This window comes from Procambarus clarkii, chromosome 42, assembly GCF_040958095.1.
Source record: "Procambarus clarkii isolate CNS0578487 chromosome 42, FALCON_Pclarkii_2.0, whole genome shotgun sequence".
Taxonomy (NCBI): Eukaryota; Metazoa; Arthropoda; class Malacostraca; order Decapoda; family Cambaridae; genus Procambarus; species Procambarus clarkii.
The window spans coordinates 39,042,106-39,064,215 of NC_091191.1; positions in this window are offsets into that span (position 1 = coordinate 39,042,106).

Sequence of the window (22,110 nt, forward strand, 5' to 3'; positions counted from 1 at the left end):
GAGTGCCGAAAGAGCAGAGCTCAACCCTTGCAAGCAGAACTAGGTGAACACAACTAGATAAATACTAACCAACCACGATCTCGTACAATCCACTACACACGCAACCCACCCCCCCCACTCCCTAAATCACTCTACCTAAGTCATTAAAAAATTAAAAGAAATCAATTAATACACCAAAAATACTAACTATAAATAAAGGCACCAAATTTGAGACATACAGCGACTCCAGCGTGGTCTAGTCGGAAGAGAACGTGTTCTCATCTGGATAGATTGCGATCGAGCCTGTCGGAACGGTGGTGTAACTGCAGGGCACAAATATTTGTGTGTCCCCTCCTGTAGCTGCCTCTGTTTCGACAGGTTCCCTGGATAGCTGGAATTTACCTGGCCCTTGGAAAGTGGTGAAAGGGTGAAATCCGTTGGGCCCACGGATGGATACCTTGGATCCATGGACCTAGGGCAGGTCTAATCACCTGGGATTCGAACCCACGGTGGGAAAAAGTGAGGAGATTTGGGGAGGGGGGGAAGGATTGCTCTAGGAACCAAACCTCACATAAACCCGGACACTCACGCACACACACACACACACACACACACACACACACACACACACACACACACACACACACACACACACACACACACACACACACACACACACACACACACACACACACACCCTCACCCGAACACTCACAGGGACATTCACACACACACCCATAGACTGTGATAAGGGAGACCATCTGAGGGGACACAGATGGCCTCGTGGACACACAGGTATAACCGGACACACTCACCCGGACACTCACAGGGGCACTCACACTCACACACACTAACCCGGACACTCACAGGGATATACACACTCACACACAGGCACACATCCATAGACACAAACTGTGATAAGGGAGACCATCTGAGGGGACACAGATGGCTTCCTGGACCCACAGGTTCAATATTTAATTTATTATTTATTATTAAATTTTAATGAATAAATAAATCAAAATAATTTTTTTTAATAAATTATAATTTTATTAAATTATTAAATAATTATTTTAATAAATAAATAAATTAAATTAAATTAATAAATATTTATTATTTAATTTATAAATATGACAGATTTTTTAAATATATATATATTTATATATATATATATATATATATATATATATATATATATATATATATATATATATATATATATATATATATATATATATATATGTCGTACCTAGTAGCCAGAACTCACTTCTCAGCCTACTATGCAAGGCCCGATTTGCCTAATAAGCCAAGTTTTCCTGAAATAATATATTTTCTCTATTTTTTTTCTTATGAAATGATAAAGCTAGCCATTTCATTATGTATGAGGTCAATTTTTTTTATTGGTGTTAAAATTAACGTAGATATATGACCGAACCTAATCAACCCTACCTAACCTAACCTAACCTATCTTTATAGGTTAGGTTAGGTTAGGTAGCTGAAAAAGGTAAGTTAGGTTAGGTTAGGTAGGTTAGGTAGTCGAAAAACAACTAATTCATGAAAACTTGGCTTATTAGGCAAATCGGGCCTTGCATAGTAGGCTGAGAAGTGAGTTCTGGCTTCAAGTCAACTTTTCATGAATTAATATATTTTCTCAAATTTTTTTCTTATGAAATGATAAAGCTACCCATTTCATTATGTATGAGGTCAATTTTTTTTATTGGAGTTAAAATTAACGTAGATATATGACCGAACCTAACCAACCCTACCTAACGTAACCTAACCTATCTCTATAGGTTAGGTTAGGTTAGGTAGCCGAAAAAGTTATATATATATATATATATATATATATATATATATATATATATATATATATATATATATATATATATATATATATATATATATATATATATATATTTAATAAATCTGTCATATTTATAAATTAAATAATAAATATTTATTAATTTTATTTAATTTATTTATTTAATAAAATAATTATTTAATAATTTAATAAAATAATAATTTATTACAAAAAAATTTATTTGATTTATTTATTCATTAAAATTTAATAATAAATAATAAATTAAATATTGATATATACCTGTGGGTCCAGGAGGCCATCTGTGTCCCCTCAGATGGTCTCCCTTATCACAGTTTGTGTCTATGGATGTGTGTCTGTGTGTGAGTGTGTATATCCCAGTGAGTGTCCGGGTGAGTGTGTGTGAGTGTGAGTGCCCCTGTGAGTGTCCGGGTGAGTGTGTCCGGTTATACCTGTGGGTCCACGAGGCCATCTGTGTCCCCTCAGATGGTCTCCCTTATCACAGTCTATGGGTGTGTGTGTGAATGTCCCTGTGAGTATTCGGGTGAGGGTGTGTGTGTGTGTGTGTGTGTGTGTGTGTGTGTGTGTGTGTGTGTGTGTGTGTGTGTGTGTGTGTGTGTGTGTGTGTGTGTGTGTGTGTGTGTGTGTGTGTGTGTGTGTGTGTGTGTGTGTGAGTGTCCGGGTTTATGTGAGGTTTGGTTCCTGGAGCAATCCTTCCCCCCCTCCCCAAATCTCCTCACTTTTTCCCACCGTGGGTTCGAATCCCAGGTGATTAGACCTGCCCTAGGTCCTTGGATCCAAGGTATCCATCCGTGGGCCCAACGGATTTCACCCTTTCACCACTTTCCAAGGGCCAGGTCAATTCCAGCTATCCAGGGAACCGGTCGAAACAGAGACAGCTACAGGAGGGGACACACAAATATTTGTGCCCTGCAGTTACACCACCGTTCCGACAGGCTCGATCGCAATCTATCCAGATGAGAACACGTTCTCTTCCGACTAGACCACGCTGAAGTCGCTGTATGTCTCAAATTTGGTGCCTTTATTTATAGTTAGTATTTTTGGTGTATTAATTGATTTCTTTTAATTTTTTAATGACTTAGGTAGAGTGATTTAGGGAGTGGGGGGGGGGCGGGTTGCGTGTGTAGTGGATTGTACGAGATCGTGGTTGGTTAGTATTTATCTAGTTGTGTTCACCTAGTTCTGCTTGCAAGGGTTGAGCTCTGCTCTTTCGGCACTCCTCTCAACTGTCAATTAATCAATTATTACACAAAAAATGTGACAATAATGGGAAACTATGTCATTCAAACGTGTAAATGTTACCCATATAAATTACAGTAACACTAATCGCGCGCACACGTACAAGTCAATCAATTTACATAAATAAACATTCACTAATGTGAACCTTTAAAATGGACACATACAGATTATTACCGTACACATGTCAGTTCAATTACAGGAACACACACACACAGCTTCACGTGTCTGTCGGTCTTGACAATAGTACACATCAATACCACACAAAACAGTCCATTATCAATTAATGTGTATGTGTGTGTGTGAGTGTGTATTTATTTTCTCCTTGTATTTAGTATATGTATCTGCAGAATCGAGTTATTAGCTCTTGGACCCCGCCTATCATATATATGTATTTTTCTTTATTTATATCTACTACATCTATTTCTCTCTAACACAAACACACATACACACACACACACACACACACACACACACACACACACACACACACACACACACACACACACACACACACACACACACACACACACACACACACACACACACACACACACACACACACACACACACACACACACACACACACACACACACACACACACACACACACACACACACAGTTTTCCAAACCCCCTGCAGTTTTCAAAATATTCTAAACATTCCAAATTCGACGCCAGAGCCACATTTTGGAGCCAAAATCAGTCTCTCTTCACGTATTCGCAGTTTCAAATTCCGAATTTTTATACCGAAAATATGCCAATTACTGAAAACGGTGGTGTGTCACATTGTGCCCAACCCCCCCTCCCATCAGTTTTCAAAATATCCCAAACATCCCAAATTCGACGCCAGAGCCTCATTTTGGAGCCAAAATCTGGCTCTGTGCACGTATTTGCAGTTTGAAATTACGACTTTTTATACCGAAAATATGCCAATTACTTAGTGCGCGATGAGTCACATTTTGCCCAAAAACCCACCCTGCAGTTTTCAAAATATCCTAAACATCCCAAATTCGACCCTTGAGCCATATTTTGAAGCCAAATTCTGGCTCTCTGCACGTATTCGCAGTTTGAAATTTCGACTTTTTATACCGAAAATATGCCAATTACTGAAAGCCGCGATTAATCACATTTCAAACATCCCAAATTCGACGCTTGAGCCATATTTAGGAGCCAAATTCTTGCTCTCTGCACGTATTAGCAGTTTGAAATTACGAATTTTATACCGAAAATATGCCTATTACTGAAAGCGGCGATGGATCACATTTTGCCCAAACCCTCCCTGCAGTTTTCAAAATATTCCAAACATCCCAAATTCGACGCTTGAGCACCATTTAGAAGCCAAATTCTGGCTCTCTGCACGTATTTGCAGTTTGAAATTACTACTTTTATACCGAAAAATATGCCAATTACTGAAAGCAGCGATAGGTCACATTTTACCCAAACACACCCTGCAGTTTTCAAAATATTCCAAACATCCCAAATTCGACGCTTGAGCCATATTTAGGAGCCAAATTTTGGCTCTCTGCACGTATTCGCAGTTTGAAATTACGAATTTTTATTCCGAAAATATGCCAATTACTTAAAGCCGCGATGGGTCACATATTGCTCCAACCTTCCCTGCAGTTTTCAAAAAATTCCAAACATCCCAAATTCAACGCTTGAGCAATATTTTGGAGCAAATATTCTCGCTCTCTGCACGTATTCGCAGTTTGAAATTTCGACTTTTTATACCGAATATATGCCAATTACTGGGAGCAGCGATGGGTCACATTTTGCCCAAACCCCCCCCCCCTGCAGTTTTCAAAATATCCCAAATATCCCAAATTCGAGGCGTGAGCCTCATATTGGAGCCAAATTCTGACTCTCTTCACGTATTCGCAGATTGAAATTACGACTTTTTATACAGAAAATATGCCAATTACTGAAAGCGGCGATGGACCACATTTTGCCAAAACCCTGCCTGCAGTTTTAAAATATCCCTAACATCCCAAATTCGACCCTTGAGCCATATTTTGGAGGCAAATTCTGGCTCTCTGAACGTGATCGCCGTTTGAAATTACGACTTTTTGTACCGAAAATATGCCAATTACTGAGAGCGGCGATAAGTCACATTTTGCCCATATCACCCCTGTAGTTTTAAAAATATCCTAAACATCCCAAATTCGACGCTTGAACCACGTTTTGGATCCAAATTCTGGCTCTCTTTACGTATTCGCAGTTTGAAATGGCGAATTTTTATACCGAAAATATGCCAATTACTGAGAGCAGCGATGGGTCATATTTTGACCAAACCCACCCTGCAGTTTTCAAAACATCCAAAACACTCCAAATTCGACGTTTCAGATATATTTTGGAGCCAAATTCTTGTTCTCTGCACGTATTTGCAGATTGAAATTACAACATTTTAATTAAGAGAGTGATGCAGAGGCTCAAGAGAGGGATTCAGAGGCTCAAGAGAGAAATTCAGAGACTCAAGAGAGTTATGCAGAGGCTCAAGGAGGGATGCAGAAGCTTAAGAGAGTGATGCAGAGGTTCGAGAGAAATGCAGAGGCTCATGAGAGGGATGCAGAAGTTCAAGAGAGGGATGCAGAGGCTAGAGACAGTGATGCAGAGGATCAAGAGGGGGATGCAAAGGTTTAAGAGAGTGATGCAGAGGCTCATGAATGATGAAGAGGTTCAAGAGAGTGATGCAGAGACTCAAGAGAGTGATACAGAGGCTTACGAGAGTGATGCACAGGCTCAAGTAAGTGATGCAGAGGCTTACGAGAGTGATGCAGAGGCTCAAGAGAGTGATGCAGAGGCTTAATAGAGGGATGCAAAGGCTCAAAAGAGAGATGCAGAGGCTTAAGAGAGGGATGCAGAGGCTCAAGAGAATGATTCAGAGGCTCAAAAGATTGATGCATAGGATGAAGAGTGGGATGCAGAGGATTAAGAGAGTGATGCAGAGGCTCAAGAGAGAGATGCAGAGGCTCAAGAGAGTGATTCAGAGGCTCAAGAGAGGGAAGCAGAGGATCAAGAGAGTGATGCAGAGGCTGAAGAGAGAGATGCAGAGGCTCTAGAGAGTGATGCATAGGCTGAAGAGAGAGATGAAGAAGCTCAGGAGAGTGATGCAGAGGATCAAGAGAGTGATGCAGAGGCTCGAGAGAGTGATGCAGAGGCTCAAGAGAGGGATTCAGAGGCTCAGGAGAGGGATTCAGAGGCTTAAGAGAGTGATGCAGAGGCTAAATAGAGGGATTCAGAGGCTCGAGAGAGGGATTCAGAGGCTTAAGAGAGTGATGCAGACACTCAAGAGTGTTATGCAGAGGCTCAAGAGAGTGATGAAGAGGCTTACGAGAGTTATGCAGAGGATCAAGAGAGAGATGCAGAGGCTTAAAAGAGGGTATGCAAAGGCTCAAAAGAGGGATGCAGAGGCTCAAGAGAGGGATCCAGAGGATTAAGAAAGTGTCACAGAGGCACAAAAGAGGGATGCAGAGGTTTAAGAGGGTGATGCAGAGGCTCAAGAGAGTGATGCAGAGGCTCAAGAGAGGGATGCAGAGGCTCAAGAGAGTGATGCAGAGGCTCAAGAGAGTGATGCATAGGCTTACGAGAGTGATGCAGAGGCTTAAGAGAGTGATGCAGAGGCTTAGGGGGGGTCTACAGAGGATGAAGAGAGTGATGCAGAGACTCAAGAGAGGGATTCAGAGGCTCAAGAGAGAGATTCAGACACTCAAGAGAGTTATGCAGAGGCTCCAGAGAGGGATGCAGAAGCTTAAGAGAGGGGTGCAGAGGTTGAAAAGAGTGATACAGAGGCTGAAGAGAGTGTTGCAGAGGCTCAAGAGAGGGATGCAGAGGCTCAAGAGAGTGATGCAGATGCTCAAGAGAGTTATGCAGAGGCTCAAGCGAGTGATGTAGAGGATCAAGAGAGGGATGGAGAGGCGTAAGAGAGTGATGCAGACGCTGAAGAGAGAGTTTCAGAGGCTTAAGAGAGTGATTCAGAGGCTTAAGTTAGTGATGCAGAGGCTCAGGAGAGTGATGCAGAGGCTGAAGAGAGTGATGCAGAGGCTAAGGAGAATGATGCAGAGGCTGAAGACAGGGATGTAGAGGCTCAATTAAGAGAGTGATGCAGAGGCTCAAGAGAGGGATGCAGAAGCTCAAGACAGGGATGCAGAGGCTCAAGAGAGTGTTGCAGAGGCTTAAGAGAGGGATGCAGAGGTTCAAGAGAGGGATGTAGAGGCTCAAGAGAGGGATGAATAGGCTCAAGAGAGGAATGCAGAGGCTCAAGAGACGGATGCAGAGGCTAAAGTGAGGGATGCAGAGGCACAAGAGAAAGATGCAGAGGCACTTGACAGTGATGCAGAGGCTTAAGAGAGGGACGCAGAGGCTCAAGAGAGGGATGCGCAGAGGCTCCAGAGAGGGATGCAGAAGCTCAAGAGAGTGTTGCAGAGGCTTAAGAGAGGGATGCAGAAGTTCAAGAGAGGGATGTAGAGGCTCAAGAGAGGGATGAATAGGCTCAAGAGAGGGATGCAGAGGCTCAAGAGACGGATGCAGAGGCTAACGTGAGGGACGCAGAGGCACAAGAGAAAGATGCAGAGGCACTTGAGAGTGACGCAGAGGCTCAAGAGAGGGATGCAGAGGCTTAGGAGAGTGATGCAAAGGCTCAAGAGAGGGAAGCAGAGGCTCAAGAGAATGATGTAGAGGCTTAGGAGAGGGATGCGGAGGCTCAAGAAAATGATGCAGAGGCTCAAGAGAGTGATGCAGAGGATCAAGAGAGTGATGCAGAGGCTGAAGAGAGAGATGCAGAGGCTTAAGAGAGTGATGCAGAGGCCCAAGAGAGTGATGCAGGGGCTCAAGAGAATGAGGCTTAAGAGGGGGATGTAGAGGCTCGAGAGAATGATGCAGAGGATCAAGAGGGTGATGCAGAGGATCAAGAGAGGGATGCAGAGGTTTAAGAGAGTGATGTAGAGGCTCAAGAGAGTGATGCAGAGGTTCAAGAGAGTGATGCAGAGGCTAAACAGTGATGCAGAGGCCCAAGAGAGGGATGCAGAGGCTCAAGAGAGTGATGCAGAGGCTTAACAGAGGGAAGCAGATGCTCAAGAGAGTGATGCAGAGGCTTAAGAGAGGGTTGCAAAGGCTCAAGAGAATGATGCAGAGGCTCAAGAGAGTGCTGCAAAAGGCTCAAGAGAGGGATGCTGAGGCTCCAGAGAGGGATACAGAGGCTCAAGAGAGTGATGCAGAGGCTCAAGAGAGAAAGGCAGAGGCTTAAGAGAGTGATGCAGAGGCTCAAGAGAGTGATGCATAGGCTCAAGAGAATGATGTAGAGGCTTAAGAGAGGGATGCAGAGGCTCAAGAGAATGATGCAGAGGCTCAAAAGATTGACGCAACGGATCAAGAGAGGGACACAGAGGCTTAAGAGAGAGTGATGCAGAGGCTCAAGAGAGTGATGCAGAGGCTCAAAAGAGTGATGCACAGGCTGAAGAGAGTGATGCAGAGGCTCAAGAGAGTGATGCAGACGATCAAGAGAGTGATGCAGATGCTCAAGAGTGTGATGCAAAGGATCAAGAGAAGGAAGCAGAGGCTTAACAGAGTGATGCCGAGGCTGAAGAGAGTGATGCAGAGGATAAAGAGAGTGATGCAGAGGCTTTAGAGAGGGATGCAGAGGCTCAAGAGAGGGATGCAGAGGCTCAAGAGAGTGATGCAGAGGCTTAACAGAGGGAAGCAGAGGCTCAAGAGAGTGATGCAGAGGCTTAAGAGAGAAAGGCAGAGGCTTAAGAGAGTGATGCAGAGGCTCAAGAGAGTGATGCATAGGCTCAAGAGAATGATGTAGAGGCTTAAGAGAGGGATGCAGAGGCTCAAGAGAATGATGCAGAGGCTCAAAAGAGTGACGCAGAGGATCAAGAGAGGGACACAGAGGCTTAAGAGAGAGTGATGCAGAGGCTCAAGAGAGTGATGCAGAGGCTCAAAAGAGTGATGCACAGGCTCATGAGTGTGATGCAGAGGCTCAAGAGAGTGATGCAGACGATCAACAGAGTGATGCAGATGCTCAAGTGTGTGATGCAAAGGATCAAGAGAAAGAATCAGAGGCTTAACAGAGTGATGCAGAGGCTGAAGAGAGTGATGCAGAGGATTAAGAGAGTGATGCAGAGGCTTAAGAGAGGGATGCAGATGCTCAAGAGAGGGATGCAGAGGCTCAAGAGAGGGATGCAGAGGCTCAAGAGAGTGATTCAGAGGCTTACGAGATTGATGCAGAGGATCAAGAGAGTGATGCAGAGGCTCGAGAGAGTTATGCAGAGGCCTCAAGAGAGGGATTCAGAGGCTTAAGAGAGTGATGCAGAGGCCTCAGATGAGTGTTTGGGATATTTTGAAAACTGCAGGGTGGGTTTGATCAAAATGTGACCTATCGCCGCTCTCAGTAATATGCATATTTTCTGTATAAAAAATCGTAATTTCATACTGCGAATACGTGCAGAGAGCCTGAATTTGGCTCCAAAATATGGCTCAAGCGTCGAATATGGGATGTTTGTGATATTTTGAAAACTCCTGCGGGGGGTTAGGGTAAAATGTGACCCATCGCCGCGCCCAGTAATTGGCATATTTTCTGTATAAAATATCGTAATTTCAATCTGCGAATACGTGCAGAGAACCAGAATTTGGCTCCAAAATATGGCTCAAACGTCGAATTTGGAGTGTTTTGGATGTTTTAAAAACTGCAGGGTGGGTTTGGTCAAAATATGACCCAATGCTGCTCTCAGTAATTGGCATATTTTCGGTATAAAAATTCGTAATTTCAAACTGCGAATACGTGAAGAGAGCCAGAATTTGGATCCAAAATGTGGCTCAATCGTCGAATTTGGGATGTTTTGGATATTTTGAAAACTACAGGGTGCGTTTGGTCAAAATGTGATCCATCGCCGCTCTCAGTAATTGGCATATTTGCGGTACAAAAATTCGTAATTTCAAACGGCGATCACGTGCAGAGAGCTAGAATTTGCCTCCAAAATATGGCTCAAGGGTCGAATTTGGTATGTTAGAAAAAATATAAAAACTGTAGGGAGAGTTTGGGCAAAATGTGGTCCAAAACCGCTTTCAGTAATTGGCATATTTTCTGTATAAAAAGTCGTAATTTCAATCTACGAATACGTGAAGAGAGCCAGAATTTGGCTCCAATATGAGGCTCAAGCCTCGAATTTATGATGTTTGGGATATTTTGAAAACTGCAGGGGGGGGGGGGGCAAAATGTGACCCATCGCAGCTCCCAGTAATTGGCTTATTTTCGGTATAAAAAGTAGTAATTTCAAACTGCGAATACGTGCAGAGAGCGAGAATATTTGCTCCAAAATATTGCTCAAGGGTTAAATTTGGGATGTTTGGGATGTTTTGAAAACTGCAGGGAAGGTTTGAGCAAAATGTGACCCATCGCGGCTTTAAGTTATTGGCTTATAATCGGAATAAAAAGTCGTAATTTCAAACTGCGAATACGTGCATAAAGCCAAAAATTTGGCTCTAAAATATGGCTCAAGCGTCGAATTTGGGATGTGTGGATTATTTTCAAAACTGCATGGGGGGAGGGGGGAAAAATGTGACCCATCGCTGCTCTCAGTAATTTGCATATTTTGGATATAAAAAGTCATAATTTCAAACTGCGATATACGTGCATAAAGCCAGAATTTGGCTCCAAAATATGGCTCAAGGCTCGAATTTGGGATATTTCAAAAACTGCAGGGGTTTGGGCAAAGTGTGACCCATCGCTGCTTTCAGTAATTAGCATATTTTTGGTATAAAAAGTCGAAATTTCTAACTGCGAACACATGCAGAGAGCCAGATTTTGGCTCTTACATATGGCTCAAGCGTCGAATTTGAGATGTTTGGGATATTTTGAAAACTACCGGGGAGGGTTTGGGCAAAATTTGACCCATCGCCGCTCTCAGTAATTGACATGTTTTCGGTATAAAAAGTCGTAATTTCAAACTGCGAATACGTGCAGAGAGCGAGAATTTGGCTCCAAAATATGGATCAAGCGTCGAATTTGGGATGTTTGGGATATTTTGAAAACTGCAGGGAAAGTTTGGGCAAAATGTGACCCATCGCTGCCTATAGTAATTGACATATTTTCGGTATAATAAGTCATATTTTCATACGGCGAATACGTGAAGAGAGCCAGAATTTGCCTCCAAAATTTGGCTCATGCGTCGAATTTCGGATGTTTGGGATATTTTAAAAACTGCAGGGAGGGTTTGATCAAAATGTGATCCATTGAAGCTTTCAGTAATTGGCATATTTTCTGTATAAAAAATCGTAATTTCAAACTGCGAATACGTGCAGAGAGCCAGAATTTGTCTTCAAAATATGGCTCAAGCGTAGAATATGGGATGTTTGTGATATTTTGAAAACTCCTGTGGGGGGTTAGGGTAAAATGTGACCCACCGCCGCTACCAGTAATTGGCATATTTTCTATATAAAATGTCGTAATTTCAATCTGCGAATACGTGCAGAGAACCAGAATTTGACTCCAAAATTTGGCTCAAACGTCGAATTTGGAGTGTTTAGGATGTTTTGAAAACTGCAGGGTGGGTTTGGTCAAAATATGACCCATCGCTGCTCTCAGTAATTGGCATATTTTCGGTATAAAAATTCGCAATTTCAAACTGCAAATACGTAAAGAGAGCCAGAATTTGGATCCAAAATGTGGCTCAAGCGTCAAATTTGGGATGTTTAGGATATTTTAAAAACTGCAGGGGTGGTTTGGGCAAAATGTGACTTATCGCTGCTCTCAGTAATTATCATATTTTCGGTACAAAAATTCGTAATTTCAAACGGCGATCACGTGCAGAGAGCCAGAATTTGCCTCCAAAATATGGCTCAAGGGTCGAATTTTGGATATTAGGGATATTTTAAAAACTGCAGGCAGGGTTAGGGCAAAATGTGGTCCATCGCCGCTTTCAGTAATTGGCATATTTTCTGTATAAAAAGTCGTAATTTCAATCTGCGAATACATGAAGAGAGTCAGAATTTGGCTCCAATATGAGGCTCACGCCTCGAATTTGGGATATTTGGGATATTTTGAAAACTGCAGGGGGGGGTTTGGGCAAAATGTGACCCATCGCTGCTCCCAGTAATTGGCATATATTCGGTATAAAAAGTCGTAATTTCAAACTGCGAATACGTGCAGAGAGCGAGAATATTTGCTCCAAAATATTGCTCAAGCGTTGAATTTGGGATGTTTGGGATATTTTGAAAACTGCAGGGAGGGTTTGAGCAATATGTGACCCATCGCGGCTTTCAGTAATTGGCATATTTTCGGAATAAAAAGTTGTAATTTCAAACTGCGAATACGTGCAGAAAGCCAGAAATTTGGCTCTAAAATATGGCTCAAGCGTCGAATTCGGGATGTTTGGATTATTTTCAAAACTGCTGGGGGGGGGGGGGCAAAATGTGACCCATCGCTGCTCTCAGTAATTGGCATATTTTCGGTATAAACATCGTAATTTCATACTGCGAATACGTGCAGAGAGCCAGAATTTGGCTCCAAAATATGGCTTAAGCGTCGAATTTGGGATGTTTGGAATATTTTGAAAACTGCAGGGTGTGTTTGGGTAAAATGTGACCTATCGCTGCTCTCAGCAATTGGCATATTTTCGGCATAAAATTCGTAATTTCAAACTGCGAATACGTGCAGAGACCAAGAATTTGGCTCCTAAATATGGCTCAAGCGTTGAATTTGGGATGTTTGAAATGTGATTAATCGCGGCTTTCAGTAATTGGCATTTTTTCGGTATATAAAGTCGAAATTTCAAACTGCGAATACGTGCAGAGAACCAGAATTTACCTCCAAAATATGGCTAATGCATCGCATTTGGGATGTTAGGGATATTTTGAAAACTGCAGGGTGGGTTTTTGGGCAAAAATGTGACTCATCGCGCACTAAGTAATTGGCATATTTTCGGTATAAAAAGTCGTAATTTCAAACTGCAAATACGTGCACAGAGCCAGAATTTGACTTCAAAAATTAACTCAAGCGTCGAATTTCGAGTGTTTGGGATATTTTGAAAACTGCAGGGTGGGTTTGGTCAAAATGTGATCTATCGCTGCTCTCAGTAATATGCATATTTTCTGTATAAAAAATCGTAATTTAAAACTGCGAATAAGTGCAGAGAGCCAGAATTTGGCTCCAAAATATGGCTCAAGCGTCGAATATGGGATGTTTGTGATATTTTGAAAACTCCTGTGGGGGGTTAGGGTAAAATGTGACCCATCGCCGCTCCCAGTAATTGGCATATTTTCGGTATAAACATCGTAATTTCAATCTGCGAATACGTGCAGAGAACCAGAATTTGGTTCCAAAATATGGCTCAAACGTCGAATTTGGAGTGTTTTCGATGTTTTAAAAACTGCAGGGTGGGTTTGGTCAAAATGTGACCCATTGGCGCTCTCAGTAATTGGCATATTTGCGGTACAAAAATTCGTAATTTGTAACGGCGATCACGTGCAGAGAGCCAGAATTTGCCTCCAAAATATGGCTCAAGGGTCGAATTTGGGATGTTAAAGATATTTTAAAAACTGCAGGGAGGGTTTGGGCAAAATGTGGTCCAAAACCGCTTTCAGTAATTGGCATATTTTCTGTATAAAAAGTCGCAATTTCAATCTGCGAATACGTGAAGAGAGCCAGAATTTGGCTCCAATATGAGGCTCAAGCCTCGAATTTGTATTGTTTGGGATATTTTGAAAACTGCAGGGGGGGGGGGCAAAATGTGACCCATCGCTACTCCCAGTTATTGGCATATATTCGGAATAAAAAGTCGTAATTTTAAACTGCAAATACGTGCAGAAAGCCAAAAATTTGGCTCTAAAATATGGCTCAAGCGTCGAATTTGGGATGTGTGGATTATTTTCAAAACTGCAGGTGGGGGGGAGGCAAAATGTGACCTATCGCTGCTCTCAGTAATTTGCATATTTTCGATATAAAAAGTCATAATTTCAAACTGCGAATACGTGCATAGAGCCAGAATTTGGCTCCAAAATATGGCTCAGGGCTCGAATTTGGGATATTTACAAAACTGCAGGGGTTTGGGCAAAATGTGACCCATGGCTGCTTTCAGTAATTAGCATATTTTCGGTATAAAAAGTCGAAATTTCTAACTGCGAACACATGCAGGTAGCCAGAATTTGGCTCCAAAATATGGCTCAAGGGTCGAATTTGGGATGTTTGGGATATTTTGAAAACTGCAGGGGGGGTTTCGACAAAATGTGACCCATCGATACTCTCAGTAATTCTCATATTTGCGGTATAAAATTCGTAATTTCAAACGGCGATCACGTACAGAGAGCCAGAATTTGCCTTCAAAATATGGCTCAAGCGTCGATTTGGGATGTTTGGGAAATTTAAAAACTGCAGGGAAGGTTTGGGCAAAATGTGGTCCATCGCCGCTTTCAGAAATTGGTATATTTTCTGTATAAAAAGTCGTAATATCAATCTGCGAATACGTGAAGAGAGCCAGAATTTGGCTCCAAAATGTTGCTCAAGCGTCGAATTTGGGATGTTTGGAATATTTTGAAAACTGCAGGGGGGGTTTGGGCAAAATGTGACCCATCGCTGCTCCCAGTAATTAGCATATATTCGGTATAAAAAGTCGTATTTTCAAACTGCGAATACGTGCAGAGAGCGATAATTTTTGCTCTAAATTACTGTTCAAGGGTCGAATTTGGGATGTTTGGGATATTTTGAAAAATGCAGTGAGGGTTTGGGCAAAATGTGACCCATCGCGGCTTTCAGTAATTGGCATATTTTCGGTATAAAAAGTCATAATTTCAAACTGCGAATACGTGCAGAAAGCCAGAAATTTGGCTCTAAAATATGGCTCAAGCGTCGAATTTGGGATGTTTGGATTATTTTTAAAACTGCAGGGGGGAAGGGGGGTGGGCAAAATGTGACCCATCGCTGCTCTCAGTAATTGGCATATTTGCGGTAAAAAAAAGTCGTATTTTCAAACAGCGATCACATGCAGAGAGCCAGAATTTGGCTCCAAAATATGGGTCAAGGGTCGAATTTGAGATGTTTGGGTTTTTTGAAATCTACAGGGGGGGTTGGGTAAAATGTGACCCATCGCTGCTCCCAGTAATTGGCATATATTCAGGTATAAAATTCGTGACTTCAAAGTGCGAATACGTGCAGAGAGCCAGAGTTTGGCTCCAAAATATGGCTCAAGCGTCAAATATGGGATGTTTGTGATATTTTGAAAACTCCTGTGGGGGGTTAAGGTAAAATGTGACCCATCTCCGCTACCAGTAACTGGCATATTTTCTATATAAAATGTCGTAATTTCAATCTGCGAATACGTGCAGAGAATCAGAATTTGACTCGAAAATTTGGCTCAAACGTCGAATTTGGAGTGTTTATGATGTTTTGAAAACTGCAGGGTGGGTTTGGTCAAAATATGACCCATCGCTGCTCTCAGTAATTGGCATATTTTCGGTATAAAAATTCGTAATTATAAACTGCGAATACTTAAAGAGAGCCAGAATTTAGATCCAAAATGTGGCTCAAGCGTCGAATTTGGGATGTTTAGGATATTTTTAAAACTGCAGGGGTCGTTTGGGCAAAATGTGACTTATCGCTGCTCTCAGTAATTATCATATTTTCGGTACAAAAATTCGTAATTTCAAACGGCGATCACGTGCAGAGAGCCAAAATTTGCCTCCAAAATATGGATCAAGGGTCGAATTCTGGATATTAGGGATATTTTAAAAACTGCAGGCAGGGTTTGGGCAAAATGTGGTCCATCGCCGCTCTCAGTAATTGTCATATTTTCTGTATAAAAAGTCGTAATTTCAATCTGCGAATACATGAAGAGAGTCAGAATTTGGTCTCCAATATGAGGCTCACGCCTCGAATTTGGGATATTTGGGATATTTTGAAAACTGCAGGGGGGGGGGGGTCGGGCAAAATGTGACCCATCGCTGCTCCCAGTAATTGGCATATATTCGGTATAAATAGAGGGATGCAGAGACTCATAAGAGGGATGGTGGAGTTCAAGAGAGGGATGGAGAGGCTCAAGAGAGTGATGCAGAGGCTCAGGAGAGGGATGCAGAGACTCAAGAGAGTGATGCAGAGGATTAAGAGAGGGATGCAGAGGCTCAAGAGAAAGATGCAGAGGGTCAAGAGAGTGCTGCAGAGGCTCAAGAGAGGGATGCTGAGGCTCCAGAGAGGAATGCAGAGGATCAAGAGAGGGATGCAGAGGCTCAAGAGAATGATGCAGAGGCTCAAGAGAGAAAGGCAGAGGGTTATGAGAGTGATGCAGAGGCTCAAGAGAGTGATGCACAGGCTCAAGAGAATGATTTATAGGCTGAAGAGAGGGAAGCAGAGGCTCAAGAGAATGATGCAGAGTCTCAAGAGAGTGATGCAGAGGCTTACGCGAGTGATGCAGAGGATCAAGAGAGTGATGCAGAGGATCAAGAGAGTGATGCAGAGGCTCAAGAGAATGATGTAGAGGCTCAAGAGAGTGATGCAGAGGCTCAACAGAGGGATGCAGAGGCTAAAGAGAGTGATGCAATGGCTCAAGAGAGGGATGTAGAGGCTCATGAGAGGGATGCAGGAGTTCAAGAGAGGGATGCAGAGGCTCAAGAGAGTGATTCAGAGGCTTACGAAAGTGATGCAGAGGCTTAAGAGAGTGATGCAGAGGCTTGAGAGAGGGATGCAGAGGCTGAAGAGAGTGATGCAGAGGCTGAAGAGAGTGATGCAGAGGCTCTAGAGAGTGATGCATAGGCTTAAAGGAGTGATGCAGAGGCTTAAGAGAGGGATGCAGAGGCTCAAGCGAGGGATGCAGAGGCTAAAGAGAGTGATTCAGAGGCTTACGAGAGTAATGCAGAAGATAAAGAGAGTGATGCACAGGCTCGAGAGAGTTATGCAGAGGCCTCCAGAGAGGGATTCAGAGGCTTAAGAGTCCATCATCTATTGCCTAAGTGATACAGAGGCTCAAGAGAGGGATGCAGAGGCTCAAGAGAGGGATGAAATCGCTGAAAAGAGTGATTCAGTGGCTTACGAGAGTGATGCAGGGGCTAAAGAGAGTGATGCAGAGGCTCTAAAGAGGGATGCAGAGGCTCAAGAGAGGGATGCAAAGGCTAGAGTGAAGGATGCTGAGGCACTAGAGAGGGATGCAGAGGCTCTTGAGAGTGATGCAGAGCCTCAACAGAGGGATGCAGAGGCTAAAGAGAGTGATGCAATGGCTCAAGAGAGGGATGCAGAGGCTCATGAGAGGGATGCAGGAGTTCAAAAGAGGGATGCAGAGGCTCAAGAGAGTGATTCAGAGGCTTACGAGAGTGATGCAGAGGCTTAAGAGAGTGATGCAGAGGCTTGAGAGAGGGATGCAGAGGCTCAAGAGAGGGATGCAAAGGCTAGAGTGAAGGATGCTGAGGCACTAGAGAGGGATGCAAAGGCTCTTGAGAATGATGCAGAGGCTCAACAGAGGGATGCAGAGGCTAAAGAGAGTGATGCAATGGCTCAGGAGAGGGATGCAGAGGCTCATGAGAGGGATGCAGGAGTTCAAGAGAGTGATGCAGACGCGAAAGAAAGGGATGCAGAGGCTTAGGAAAGTGATGCAGAAGCTCAAAAAAGGGATGCAGAGGCTTAAGAGGGTGATGCAGAGGCTCAAGAGAGTGATGCAGAGGATCAAGAGAGGGAGTCAGAGGCTTAAGAGAGTGATGCAGAAGCTGAAGAGATTGATGCAGAGGCTCTAGAGAGTGATGCAGAGGCTCGAGAGAGTGATGCAGAGGCTCAAAATAGTTATTCAGAGGCTTGAGAGAGTGATGCAGAGGCCTCAAGAGAGTGATGCAGACGCTGATCAGAGTGTTGCAGAGGCACAAGAGAGTGATGCATAGGCTCAAGAGAGTGATGCAGATGCTCAAGAGAGGGATGCAGAGGCTTAAGAGAGTGATGCAGAGGCTGAAGAGAGTGTTGCAGAGGCTCTAGCGAGTGATGCAGAGGCTCAAGAGAGTGATTCCCTCTCGTAAGCCTCTGCATCACTCACATAAGCCTCTGCGTCACTCTCTTCAGCCTCTGCATCCCTCTCTTGAGCCTCTGCATCATTCTCCTAAGCATCTGCATCACTCTCTTCAGCCTCTGCATCACTCTCCTAAGCCTCTGCATCACTCTTTTAAGCCTCTGCATCATTCTCCTTAGCCTTTAAATCCCTCTCTTAAGCCTCTGCATCACTCCCTTGATCCTCTGCATCACTCTTATCAGCCTCTGCATCCCTCTCTTAAGCCTCTGCATCATTCTCTTCAGCCTCTGCATTCCTCTCTGAAGCCTCTGCATCACTCTCTTAAGCCTCTGCATCATTCTCTTGAGCCCCTGCATAATTCTCTATAGCCTCTGCATCACTCTCTTAAGCCTCTACATCATTCTCTTGTGCCTCTGAATCACTCTTGAACCTCTGCATCACTCTTTTAAGACTCTGCATCTCTCTCTTGAGCCTCTGCATCACTCTCTTGTGCCTCTGCATCACTCTCTTTAGCCTCTACATCCCTCTCTTGAGCCTCTGCATCCCTCTCTTAAGCCTCTGTATCACTCTCTTTTCCCTTTGCATCACTCTCTTGAGCCTCTGCATCCCTCTCTGGAGCCTCAGCAACCAATAAAGTGTTTGCATCATTTTTATCGTATATATAATAAATTAATAACAATAAACTGAAAATTCATAAAACAGGGAAAAACAGCAAAATATTGCCTAATTCGATGATATTTTGTTTAAATCACATAAAGGGAAAGGGGGATGATAAACGTCAAAATATTGCTAAATTAGATGATTTTTAGTACAAAACAAAATGCAAGAAAACTTGCTTTAAAATGCAATATTATGCGAAATTCTGATATTTGAAGGCCAAATCACATATCGTGAGAAAACATCTAGTAGTATCGAAATATTGGTATAAACGAATATATTTAAGTAAAATCACACCAGATGAAAAACGTGAAAAAAGTCACTATATCACCAAATTTGAGGATTTTAACTTCAAATTATAAAGCGAGGTTTCGTATTATTTAGATCCTAGAAAAGAAATATTAAAATGTTGTTTCCAATACAAATGATAAACATCGATGTGTTTTCATTAGAATTAACTAAAATGTTCCTGATTTTCCGTTTATGTTACCAATGGAAGATGTACACGTAAAACCGCTCTAATCCGGCTGAAACGTCGATATATGCAATAAAAACAGAACTTCTCCCCTTTCAATATCTTATACAGTATTTTAACGAGAAACAAATAGTTGGTTGAAAATGAAGTATTTATGGTTAATTTCTAACCAATTATGTGTTTGCATCATTTTTATCGTATATATAATGAACTAATACCAATAAACTGAAAATTTACAAAAACGTGGAAAAACGGCAAAATTTTAACTAATTCGATCATATTTTGTTTAAATCACATCAAGGAAAATGGGGATGATAAACATCAAACTATTGCCAAATTCTATGATTTTTAGTACAAAACAAAATGCAAGAAAACTTGCTTTAAAATGCAATATTATTCGAAATTCGGAGATTTGAAGGTCAAATCACATATCGTGAGAAAACATCAAGTAGTATCGAAATATTGGTATAAACGAATATATTTACGTAAAATCACACTACATGAAAAACGTGAAAAAAATAAATATATTACCAAATTTGAGGATTTTAATTTCAAATTATAAAGCGAGGTTTCGTATTATTTAGATCCTAGAAAAGACATATTAAAATGCTGTTTCCAATACAAATGATAAAAATCGATGTGTTTTCATTAGAATTAACTAAAATGTTCCTGATTTTCCGTTTATATTACCAATGGAATATGCACACGTAAAACCGTTTAATCCGCCTGAAACGTCGATATATGCAATAAAAACAGAACTTCTCCCCTCTCAATATCTTATACAGTATTTTAACGAGAAACAAATAGTTGATTGAAAATGAAGAATTTAAGGTTAATTTCTAACCAATTATGTGTTTGCATCATTTTTATCGTATATATAATAAATTAATAACAATAAACTGAAAATTCACAAAAACAGGGAAAAACAGCAAAATATTGCCTAATTCGATGATTATTTGTTTAAATCATATCAAGGAAAATGGGGATGATAAACATCAAACTATTGCTAAATTCGATGATTTTTAGTACAAAACAAAATGCAAGAAAACTTGCTTTAAAATGCAATATTATTCGAAATTCTGATATTTGAAGGCCAAATCACATATCGTGAGAAAACATCTAGTAGTATCGAAATATTGGTATAAACGAATATATTTACGTAAAATCACACAACATGAAAAACGTGAAAAAAGTCACTATATTACCAAATTTGAGGATTTTAATTTCAAATTATAAAGCGAGGTTTCGTATTATAGAGATCCTGGAAAAGACATATTAAAATGTTGTTTCCAATACAAATGATAAAAATCGATGTGTTTTCATTAGAATTAACTAAAATGTTTCTGATTTTCCGTTTATATTACCAATGGAATATGCACACGTAAAACCGCTCTAATCCGGCTGAAACGTCGATATATGCAATAAAAACAGAACTTCTCCCCTTTCTATATCTTACACAGTATTTTAACGAGAAACAAATAGTTGATTGAATATGAAGTATTTAAGGTTAATTTCTAACCAATCATGTGTTTGCATCATTTTTATCGTATATATAATAAATTAATAACAATAAACTGAAAATTCACAAAAACGTGGAAAAACAGCAAAATATTGCCTAATTCGATGATATTTTGTTTAAATCACATAAAGGGAAAGGGGGATGATAAACGTCAAAATATTGCTAAATTAGATTATTTTTCGTACAAAACAAAATGCAAGAAAACTTGCTTTAAAATGCAATATTATGCGAAATTCTGATATTTGAAGGCCAAATCACAAATCGTGAGAAAACATCTAGTAGTATCGAAATATTGGTATAAACGAATATATTTACGTAAAATCACACCATATGAAAAACGTGAAAAAAGTCACTATATCACCAAATTTGAGGATTTTAACTTGAAATTATAAAGCGAGGTTTCGTATTATTTAGATCCTAGAAAAGACATTAAAATGTTGTTTCCAATACAAATGTTAAAAATCGATGTGTTTTCATTAGAATTAACTAAAATGTTCCTGATTTTCCGTTTATATCACCAATGGAATATGCACATGTAAAACCGCTCTAATCCGGCTGAAACGTCTATATATGCAATAAAAACAGAACTTCTCCCCTTTCAATATCTTATACAGTATTTTAACGAGAAACAAATAGTTGGTTGAAAATGAAGTATTTATGGTTAATTTCTAACCAATTATGTGGTTGCATCATTTTTATCGTATATATAATAAATTAATAACAATAAACTGAAAATTCATAAAACAGGGAAAAACAGCAAAATATTGCCTAATTCGATGATATTTTGTTTAAATCACATCAAGGAAAATGGGGATGATAAACATCAAACTATTGCTAAATTCGATGATTTTTAGTACAAAACAAAATGCAAGAAAACTTGCTTTAAAATGCAATATTATTCGAAATTCTGAGATTTGAAGGTCAAATCACATATCGTGAGAAAACATGAAGTAGTATCGAAATATTGGTATACACGAATATATTTACGTAAAATCATACAACATGAAAAATGTGAAAAAGTCACTATATTACCAAATATGAGGATTTTAACTTCAAATTATAAAGCGAGGTTTCGTATTATTTAGATCCTAGAAAAGACATTAAAATGTTGTTTCCAATACAAATGTTAAAAATCGATGTGTTTTCATTAGAATTAACTAAAATGTTCCTGATTTTCTGTTTATATTACCAATGGAATATGCACATGTAAAACCGCTCTAATCCGGCTGAAACGTCGATATATGCAATAAAAACAGAACTTCTCCCCTTTCTATATCATACACAGTATTTTAACGAGAAACAAATAGTTGATTGAAAATGAAGTATTTAAGGTTAATTTCTAACCAATTATGTGTTTGCATCATTTTTATCGTATATGTAATAAATTAATAACAATAAACTGAAAATTCACAAAAACGTGGAAAACACGGCAAAAT